Here is an 11,803-nt window from a genome sequence, read left to right as displayed (position 1 = left end):
GACGGCCTAACGGTGTGCGGGACCGTAGCCCAGCTTCATGGAGACGGTTGCGAATGGTCCTCGCCGATACCCCAGGAGCAACAGTGTCCCTAACTTGCTGGGAAGTGGCGGTGCGGTCCCCTACGGCACTGCATAGGATCCTACGGTCTTGGCGTGCATCCGTGCGTCGCTGCGGTCCGGTCCCAGGTCGACGGGCACGTGCACCTTCCGCCGACCACTGGCGACAACATCGATGTACTGTGGAGACCTCACGCCCCACGTGTTGAGCAATTCGGCGGTACGTCCACCCGGCCTCCCGCATGCCCACTATACGCCCTCGCTCAAAGTCCGTCAACTGCACATACGGTTCACGTCCACGCTGTCGCGGCATGCTATCAGTGTTAAAGACTGCGATGGAGCTCCGTATGCCACGGCAAACTGGCTGACACTGACGGCGGCGGTGCACAAATGCTGCGCAGCTAGCGCCATTCGACGGCCAACACCGCGGTTCCTGGTGTGTCCGCTGTGCCGTGCGTGTGATCATTGCTTGTACAGCCCTCTCGCAGTGTCCGGAGCAAGTATGGTGGGTCTGACACACCGGTGTCAATGTGTTCTTTTTTCCATTTCCAGGAGTGTACATACCCACTACAGGAGGTGCTAAAAGTTTTGTCCAGATGGATCAAGATATGCCTGACATCAATACTGCATTGAACAGTGCACCCTCTCATAGATACCTGGTTTATCTTGAAGACATCCTGCCCATTAGGTCCTCTGGTGATGTAACAGGAGTTTCACATATAAAGTCCTTCAGATACCCCCACAGGAAAAAATTGACTGGGGGCAGATTGGGTGATCATAGTGGCCATGCAACTGGCCCACTGTGACCAATCCAGCAGCTGGGAAAGGTTGCCTGCAGATGTGCCCTCACTTGTCTGCTGAAATGCACAGTGGCTCCGTCATGCTGAAATCAAATGCGGCGATGAATGGGCATGGAACATCAATCAGCATGTCCAGCAGAATCTCTTGCAGGAAAACGAGATATGTGTGACCATCAAGCCAGTCTGGGAGATTGTATGGCCCAATTAAGCAGTCTCCAACAATTCCTGCTCACACATTAAATCGAGCGAGGTGGCACCGTGGCTAGCACACCGGACTCACATTCGGGAGGACAACAGTTCAATCCCACATCCGGCCATCCTAATTTAGCTTTTCCATGATTTCCCTAAATTACTCCTGGCAGATGGTTCCTTTGAAAGGGCATGGCCGACTTCTTTCCCCATCCTTACCTAATCTGATGAGACTGATGACCTTGCTGTCTGGTCTTCTACCTCAAAACAACCCAACCCACACATTAAAGGTAAATTTGCATTGTGAGGCATGCATACACATAGCATGTGGATTCACATCCACCCACATATGCAGCTTTTGAACATTCATTAAACCCTCAAGTGAGAACGGAGCCTCATTGGTGAAGAGTGCACTTGCTGTGAAGCTTCAGTCTGCAGCAGATTTCTGCAGAAACCACCACACAAATCCCGGTAGTCCCCCAGTTGCAATACCTGTGTACTGGTTGTGTTGGAAATGGAACAGATGCAGTCCATCATGTATAATGTGCCACACGGTGGGTTGGGGGTATCAGTGGTGTGGGACACACCTTGTGTACTCATTGATGGCATATACTGCACCCTTTCCAGTACACTTTCTCTTGCCACAACAGTCCATGTTGTTCATCAGCAATTAGCATTCAGCTTGTGCACAATGGAATGAGCCAGTTTCACACAATCGACGATGCAGGGTGGCAACTAATGTATAGCATAGCACCTTTCTATCAGGGTATTTCACACGACACAATCATATGGATTCTTGTCAGTCATATGGATTCTTGTCCATTGCAACTGGCAGCAACATAAATCAAATGCATCTCAACCATTTTGCGGTATTTGTAGTTAGCCATGCTGCTCCCAACACTTCTACAGTGTGAATGGTGATGGTCTCTGTGCACTTCACCTGTGTTTGTATAGCAATGCCTTCTCATGCAGTGCTCTCTCATGGCGTTTGCAGCCCCCAATCACTGCGTGACTACTGATCTTTGTTGTAGGCCCATGTGCTATGTTAGTTTGTAAACGTTTTTTTTAATCATCCTGTACAAACTTAAGGGACTATCAATATGTTTAGTTCTTTAAAAATTGGTTTGTTTTTATAGCGGAAATAGATTTTTATGATCTTTTTTGGCACGAAGAATATTTTTTGGAATGACGCTCCCCCTTCCCAGAAAAGGATGACACATGAAAGTACTGAATGGACCAGACCATAATTTTAGCTATTTTCATGGTATTAATGTCACAAGATTAAAAGAGGCTGCCAAATTTATTTAGAAATTTTCTCCTTTTTGTGTTTCATCACAGTCAATCAGCAATCCATACAAGCTACAACCAAGAATTTGGTGAGTTCCACTTGCTATATTTTACTGCCTTCTATTTCTACAGACAATATGTATGTTAAAAGTTGTCTGGATGGCTAGAATAACATGTGTACTGTTTTGCTAATACTAAACAGCAACCAATTTTTAAACAGCCAGGACAGCAGCCCGCTAATGGCATCTATTATATCAGTTCTTGTTTGCTGAGTTGAACTGCTATGATAAAAGTTGACATCATCGGCAAACAGAACCAGAAAGGCATTAGGTGTATAGTGAGGTAAATCATCTCTAAAGACAAGAAAGAGATGGGGTCCCAGTACTGAGCCCTGTGCACACCACAGCTGATGGAATCATTTGTTTTGGGTACCTCTTATACCACATTCATTAAGTTTCTGAAGTAACAGCATCTGATTTACCAAATCAAAAGCCTTAGTCAGATCTATGAAAAGGCCATAGAAGTAGTGCCTTGTTATTGAATGAACTAATAATATGGTCATTAATGTGGAAAAGCACATCATTAACAGACCTATTTAAGTGGACACCTAACTCGTGCTCATACAGTGCATTTGGAGCATTCAGAAGTGCTGTAACTTCATTATAGATTACTGTCTCTAATATCTTTGATAAAGCTGGGAGGATAGATCATGCACAGTAGTTATGAACATCATGCCTGCCAGCCTTTTCATATACAGGGATAACCTAGATTTGACATAGAAATAAAGATGAACAAAGTTTGTTGCATCAGCCATTCAGCCAGAGGTAGGAGTTACTCTCATTGGCTCATTTACCATGTTTTCCTTATGCAGTGTGATAAGTAGGCTTTTCAGGTCATCAGACTCATGTGTGACAGCTGTAAAATTCACATTTATGTCCCCACACATGACAAGCTTTTTGCCTTTGCTTCTGTAGCTGTTTAAGACCACCTCCAGATTGTTTTTAAAACATACATATTTCCACTAGGTGCCCTGTAGAGGCAAATAATGATTTTTTGCAGTAGCTTCAGTTCAAGTATACAATGCTCAAATGATTTTCAATTACTCATTTATTTGTGTTCCCAAAATATAGACTATTTTTACATGCCTAGAACCCTGTCTCCTCATGCCACAGTCTGTTTCTAGCTATCAGTCATTTATTTCTCATCTGTCCACATGCTCTGACAGCATTATTCCTTGAATATTAAAAGGAGGACACCTCAATTTCTATTATCAAAAACAGAGGAGAGAGTGTCATGGATATGACACATAAGCTGGGGTGACAATCATTAAAACAAAATCTTTCTTTTTGTTGCAGTATGATCTTTTCATAAAATTTCAATTTTCAGTTCTCTGGATGAGAAAATATTTTGCTGAGTCCCACCTATATAAGGAGAAATGACCATTGTAATAAAACAAGAGAAATCAGAGCTCACACAGAAAGATTTAGATATTCATTTTTCACATGTGCTATTTAAGAGTGGAATGGTTAAGAAATAGTCTGCAAGTGGTTCTGTGAAGCCTTTGCCAAGCACTTAGATGTGAATTATAGAGTAGTAATGTAGATGTAGAATGTGCTACCTTTCTGTGATACAAGGAACTACATTGATAATAGCTGACTATTCATCCATATTTAAATTTAGTAATGTACTCGTACAGCACTCTTTGACAAAAATGTGATGATGCAGCTGATTGCATTATTATCATTGATGACATGATGAAGTTTAGTGATATTACTGGAAAAGAAATCATTTCTTAGCATTGAGAATGGCTAGTTTCTAGCTGAAATCTATATCTGCCAATAAAATTTAAAAATGACAACTGATAGTTGAAATCTATTATTTACAAGTCAATATAACAGTTGCTGCCTGCAACAGCCTTCTGAATGGAAGGTAACCTGATCTCTAAAATAATTTTCAGCTCATGGCAGTTTGAATGCAATCTTTGTACATCACTAGTGTCAAAACTTTCAGGGCCCCTAGCAGAGAAATGGTGCCACAGTAACATTTTTGTCACATAATGAAATTGTTGCTTTTAATCCCCTCTAAGAATTCTAAAATTTTATAGACTTAGTTTTTATACCCTGTATATGCAAGCTCAATCATGTTCTTGCTCTGAACTGCACAGGTAGGCAACAATAATGCTTAATGACTGCAGATTAAGTCACCAACCTGTTGTTTTATGGTCAGCTGCTTCTTTCCTTGTGATGCTACTGATGCTAATAGTGTACCATTCAATGCGTGAAGGAATATTATGGTATAAAATCCCATCAACAACGAGGTCATTAGAGACGGAGCAAAAGCTCAGATTGTTTCAAGGATGGGGGAAGGGAATATGCCATGCCCTTTCAAAGGAATCATCCCAGCATTTATGTGGAGCGACTTAGGGAAGTCACAAAAACCTAAATTTGGGTGTCTGGATGCAGATTTGAAATTTTACCCTACTGTATGCGAGTCCAGTGTGCTAACTACTGCTGTACTGTTCAAGTACAAGGCAATGGTTCAACACAGAGGGAATGGGTATTACTCTACTATTCTAAGTAGCACAGATCTGGCAGAATTTGATTTCCATTCAGAAATGTTATTCCACTTGGATGCAGTGTTCAACTGCTAGTGTTATATACACACAAACATATCTCTATCAGTCAGGTCACAAAAGTCTAGTGACCATAATAATATTCTGTCGATCATGATAACCACTCAGTTCAACTTCAGATATCTCAATAATAAGTTTGCAATCATCACGTGTCACACAACGTAATAGCTTCATGATTAATCTCTGTGTATCAAATCACAGTTTGATGGACATGGCATAGGCAAGGCCCTGGCAAGTATTCACAAATATAAGCCATTTAAAGCATAAATTGTTTCAAAATAAACACAGAAGTGTTTCACCTGCTCTGTTCTGTGACACACTTGTATACCCACTGACAATTAATTACTTATCATCATCATAATAAAACTTTTATCACAGTGCTCTGATGAGCAATCTGACTCCTCCAGGACTTTCCCAACTACTATTGTGCAACAACCATCTTTAAGCATGTGCAAATGAGCTAAAGACATGCATCCGGTAAATTAACAATAGCAGTGTGTGACTGTTCACAGTTTATGTGGAGGTCGATGGATCATTGGAAATTCTTGAGTGAGGTGCAGTGAAGATAAATAACATTGAATGCTCTAATAAACATTTATATAAAAAAAACAGTACAGCCTTTCAGAGGGAATCATTTGATGGCAGTATATGCTACTTTTCTGTAAAATTAATCATTTACATATACTTTCAATGGCCTGTGAGAGTTATGCTATTTGCTTAAATATAAAAAAGTATTTAAGAAAGAATGACATTTATTGAACAGGAGAAACCAATGATTGATTACTTTGAAAATAATTTATCGTCCAGCACAGTGGCACAAATTCCGAAATGGAATTACCAGTTTCAGTAGTCACTGGTCATTTGTAGATCGTAAGGCAGTTGCCGTGGTTTACACCCACCACTGTGGATTTTACAATGCTGTTTCTGCACTGGTGGGTGAGAACCACTACATCTGTCTCCTGACCTGAAGATGGGCAGTGGTGACCAAAACTGGTAATTTCATATTGCAGTCGAAGTTATTGTAAAAACTTTTAAGTTCAGGCCTCACCAACTGCCATGTCATTCTCTGCCAATGGCATCATCAAATACAGTATGGAGAGGCACGTGGTTGGCACACTGCTCTCCCATCATTTTCAGGTTTCTTGAACTTGGAACCACTACTACTCAGTCAAGTAGCTCCTCAGTGGGCGTCACAAGGCTGAGTGCACCCCGTTCCAGTCATCCCATCAAGAAAAACCCCTTGCAGTACGAGGAATTGAATCCAGGTCCTCCACATGGTAGTCAGCTATGCTGATCACTTATAGAGATTGTGCCAGACTGTAAATTATTTTCAGAATGTGTTTCACCAACATGGGTGGAGCTGAAGTACACAGATGATGTACATGTTTGGTGGTCTGTGTTGGCAGGGTGTGATGCGGCTGGCGCAGGAGTTACAGAATGTTGTGTCAATCGAACGTGTGCCGGAGACAGCATTCAACCACATAGACTTCCTTTTGCACAAGCGGGTGCTCAGCCTGCTGTACAGCAGCGTCATGGCAGTCATGCAGCGATTTCGTCACAGCATTGCAGCCAACATCTCTCCGTAACAAGCTCACAGAAAACTACTTTCTAGTCACCATATAAATTTCCATTCCATACAGACAGATTATACAACAGGGAGATGCCAGTCTCATACACCAGTAAACAGTTAATGCAATGTACATGGTAAACAATTGTTTCAATAGTTTTGTTTGAGTATGGCTGAAATTCTATGTAGGTCTTTATTATTCCATGAATACAATAAAACTGAGCTTCCCGAAATATGTTGCACATTATTTGCATCACAAAATGAACATTTTAATATGAGTATATTTCATAAGAACTATGTTGACAAACCAAAGCTCAATATCGTCATGAGAAGACAGAGCTATGTGTCTGAAACATGTAAAGACTGGTACTGACAAAATTTAGTGACTGGTTACAGTGTGTTTTTGTTGTTTTTAACATAAACCTTTGCCATCCACCTCTTAGTTTTACAAACTCATATCCACCTTACAAGTTTTAAATGCTTCTCCCTTAACTTTAATTGATTTTCCAAATTCCCCTTTGTTTCCTTTACTGCTTACTCAATCTACAGTTGGAATGAAACGGGTAATAGGCTACAAACCTGTCTCATTCCCTTCTATGTTGCTGCCTCTGTTTCATTTCCTTCCGTTCTTAAAACAGCATTGTTTTTTCAGTTCAAGTTGTATATAACTTTCTGCTCCCTTTATTTGAGCCCTTATAACTTCAGAATTCCAAAGAGTTAGTTCCAGTTGAAAGTGTAAAAACCTTTTTCTAAATCTACAAATTATATAAATGTGGGTTTGCCTTTCTTCAAACTATCTTCTGGTAAGTTATAGTGTCAGTATTGCATTGTGTGTATTTATATTTCTCCAGGACCCACAATGATCTTCCTCCAGGTTGGCTTCTACCATTTAATCCATATGTTTACAGCCATGTCTTATTAAATTAATGGTTCAGTAATATTCACTCCTGTCAGCACCTGCCTTTTTTGGTTTTTGAATTAACAAATTGTTCTCGAAGTCTGAAGGCACTTCACCTGTCTCATATATCTTGCATATGAGATAGAACAATGCTTGTCATGGTTATTCTTCAAATAACATTAATAATTCTGAAGTAATGCCAACAGTTCCAGGTGCCTAATTCAGTTATATTGTCTGTAGTGGATTACTGCTACTGACAACACAGTGGTACTGTGCTTAATTTGCACTTACACAAGAGGAAATAATTGTCAATGACTGCTTACAGTGAATATAAATGTACTGTTAGTAGCCTAAACTACTAAATTATCTGGAACAAAATTATGTTAAAACATCAGGCCCACAGTGATATTTGTTGTCAATAACTCAATTGTGGCAAACATGTTCAGTTAATAAAAATATATGCTGAACTATGGTAATTATGTAGTGTATTGCAGTATAGCTGTCAAAAAAATGCTGAGTAATTTGTGACCATACCTGTACACGCACAATTGAAGAACATGAGTAATATGTGAGAATATGTATCTACACTCAGAATTGAACATGCTTTCAATAAGCACTAAATTAATGTTTATAAAACAGCTGGTCATAGTTGTTCATTCATATAGAATTATGCAAAAAAATTCTTCCTTAGTCTCATCTATGTCTGTATGCTTATTTTATCTTGCTGTTATGTATGCTGTGTAGACTTATCGCAAAAGGTACTACAATAGGAGCCAACTAATTGAAAAATATAGTGAAATGCAAACCAGCTTGTAACAAGCGTATTTCATAATTTTAATCCAATAAAACTCAAAACAGTAATAAATTTAACATCAAACTTATTAACATTAGAAAACACTAAATTATTAACACAATATTCAAATCAAAAGATGGAACAATATATAAAAGTATCACAAATTGGGGTATACACAATGAAATTGACAAACAGCACACAAACTATTACAAAAATTTCATTTTCCTGACACAACACAAAAATCTACAGTAAGCTCTCATGTTACTATTCTTAAGATGCTTTTTAGGGGGGTTGCATGAATGTGGCTTCCTCAAATTGAATGTGATCCCTCTGTCTCAGTTTATACTTAAAACTGCTGCCAGATATTTAAAAATAATCTAAAGAAAAGCAAAAAAATTCTATAAATACCAAAAATGTGACTCATGTACATGTAACATTTGAACTTTTACTGAAAAAAAATTGTTATTTCCATGTGAAGGATATCAGCATCCCATAAATTTTCTTATCAATTGCACAGGTTTCAAGCACTGTACATGATGCATTCATTACATTATAGAACAAATTTTACATTAAAATGGTAGTACCTCAGAAGGATATTATCACAGCAAGAAAATGACGTTAACAGCAAAGTTACTTTCACATTGCACATCTTAATACCATTCTACTTGATTACAAACTAGATAATTAGTTCAGGAAATGTACATTACTAGTTTTCCTAAGAGTATTTCCAGCGAATGTACAAAACAGAACATTTGTTACATTTCTGGGCAATTTTATGGAAATTAGTCTCGCTCTACAGGACTTGGCTGTACTTACATTCAAATAAATACTACTCTGCTTCTTTGGCTCATTTTTAATACATCACAGCAAATATGGCTTTTTATTTACATAATATAGTTAATACTGCTATCAATCAGCTTTACAGCTCACCTTATCGCCACTCGTAAGCTTTACTTTTCAAGCACACTTAAGGAAACAACACACTTTACCACACATTCACAACTCTCACTGAACAATTTACAACTCCCACTGCACAATTTACAAAATCCTTTGCAAAGTTCATTAAGGCACTTAAAGTGTGTGTATGTGTGAAGAGGACTACTCTCTCACTTTTTGTAAAGATTAACAAAACACCTAATTTTAAAAGAACTATATGTTTAATTGATTATGTATTACAACACTTAAGTCAGATAACTGAATCTATCCAATGACTAAATTCATCCTTGTTACACTACACAGGTCATTTATCAACATTATGGAATGTAACTAGTGTTTCAGTTGCAGATTACTTCTTTCTGAATAGTTCAGTTATCCAAGCTATTCTAAAACTGATTTAGACTGTTGATATATGGCACATCTAATTTGATAACATTATAGAATTGAACCATTTTAATAAAAATATTTATCTTCAGTATTTTAAAATACACACACAGTGACAAACTAGTAACACTTGCTATACATTAGATGAAATCAAGAAAGACTGCCACCATCCACATTGCAGAGATGACTGATAACAATTTCAGTAGCAAAGATACTGATAATACAGGATTTCCCTAAAACTTACTAAAATTCTAACAGAATCCTTGAATTATGTCTTCTCTTGAATATAATTTACTCCAGATCCTGTGAGCAGAAAACTGTTTCTAGCAATTGGACGAGAGCAGAGATCTCAGTAGTCTAGAAAAAAGGCAACAGAATTGATACAGTTCACCCTACACCAATCAGATTTGTCTGTAGCATTAATCAAGAATGTCTTCTGTGTTCACACATGATGAATCAGCATGGTTTCTAATAATATCATTCATATGATGCTTAACTCAACTCATGCTGCTGATAGATGATCTCTTAACGGCCACTGCTAGAGTCAACATTTTAAAAGATTTTTATTCATCTTTGCACTAATACATAATGAAGAAGGTACATTTGTATGAAACATCGTGCTGAATTGACACTTGATTAAGGATTTCCTGAAACACAGAAAATATCACCTTATCTTCAACAGGGTCATCCACAAACACAAAACTGATTTTGGATGTGACCCATAACAGTTCACGTTATATTTTAATGACTTCATAGATAATATTAGTTGAAATGTGAGATTTATTTTTATAGAGTGTGTGGTTATCTATAAGGAGACCTGTCCAGGTAGCTGTGCATCTTGAAATGCCTCTTCCAGGATGGACAGATGTGCCAGTCCCAGACTGAATATGATGAGGGTCAATGGGCTGGCCAGTCTGCATGTGGTTTTTAGGCAGTTTCACATGTCCCATTAGGTGAATACCAGGCTTGTACCCAAGTACCTCAGTTATATGATTCACAAACATTTCAAAAACTTTCACTCACTTTCACATGAATAACACTACATGAGAGTGTTGTGGTATACATATTCCATCCAGGGCAGTAAAGAGGTGGTGACATAAAGGGCATCCAGCCACCTCTTAAATTAATGATGCCAACCCTGGGCCAATTCGGAACAAAGGCACAAGAAAAAGAAGAAGAATTGGTTATCTATAGGGAAATGTTAGACAAGAAAAACTGCACAAATACCCTATCAGATATGGACACAAGGGTGTAGTCAGGATATGAAGTGAGAGGGTGAAGGGCGGGAGGCACAACTGATATATTAATTTAATGGTGGATGGCAAAATAGTTTTGAGATTTCAAGACAAATGATTCTGGGTACACATGCTTACTAGTCAGTAGCCTTTCTTCAGATACTGAGTTGAACTGATATATCAGTGAATGATGCAATGCAGGATGTATGTTCAGTTTTTGATCATTTTTTGTAGAGGAGAGGTGTCAGACAACTGCTGCCCCCTTCCTACCCCTCCTTCACTGTCTGGAATTGATTACAGTTCCATACAGAAGTGGGTAACTGACTCTAAACATTGAAATGTGTTTGCTTTGTGAAATATCAAACTGTAGTAACCTTTGATTACATGAATTCATAAGTCACAACTGCAGTCAGTCATCACATTAAATATCTGGAATTAGCAACATATATATATATATAACATTCACAAAGATACAGCGGTAAGTAAAAAACATGACAGGATCAGTGTAATTGGTAGCATACTGAAGACATGCAGTTTGTTTGCAAAAGAGATTAGCTATAAAATATTTGAACAGCATATACTGAAATACTGCTCACATGTGTGGGAGCCATACCATGTTGGAACAGAGTGGGAAATAATGTACAAAGGTCAGTGTGAATTGCCAAAGACAGCCGGAGTGGCCGAGCGGTTCTAGGTGCTACAGTCTGGAACCGCGCGACCGCTACAGTCACAGGTTCGAATCCTGTAGCGGGCATGGCTGTTTGTGATGTCCTTAGGTTAGTTAGGTTTAAGTAGTTCTAAGTTCTAGGGGACTGATGACCTCAGAAGTTAAGTCGCATAGTGCTCAGAGCCATTTGAACCATTTTAATCGCCAAAGGTACGTTGACTCAAGGAAAAAAAAGTTTATTAACATCCTGTCAAGACTGATGTTATTAGATGGAGGGAAGGAAGCTAGGCAGATTAAGGTTTAACACCCTGCTCAGGAGAGCATTAGAGACAGAGTAAACAGTCAGACTGGACAAGGA

The sequence above is a fragment of the Schistocerca nitens genome, chromosome 3 (genome assembly GCF_023898315.1).
Source record: "Schistocerca nitens isolate TAMUIC-IGC-003100 chromosome 3, iqSchNite1.1, whole genome shotgun sequence".
Lineage (NCBI taxonomy): Eukaryota > Metazoa > Arthropoda > Insecta > Orthoptera > Acrididae > Schistocerca > Schistocerca nitens.
The sequence above is the reverse complement of the archived record's forward strand: the minus strand, read 5'-3'. Positions refer to the sequence as shown.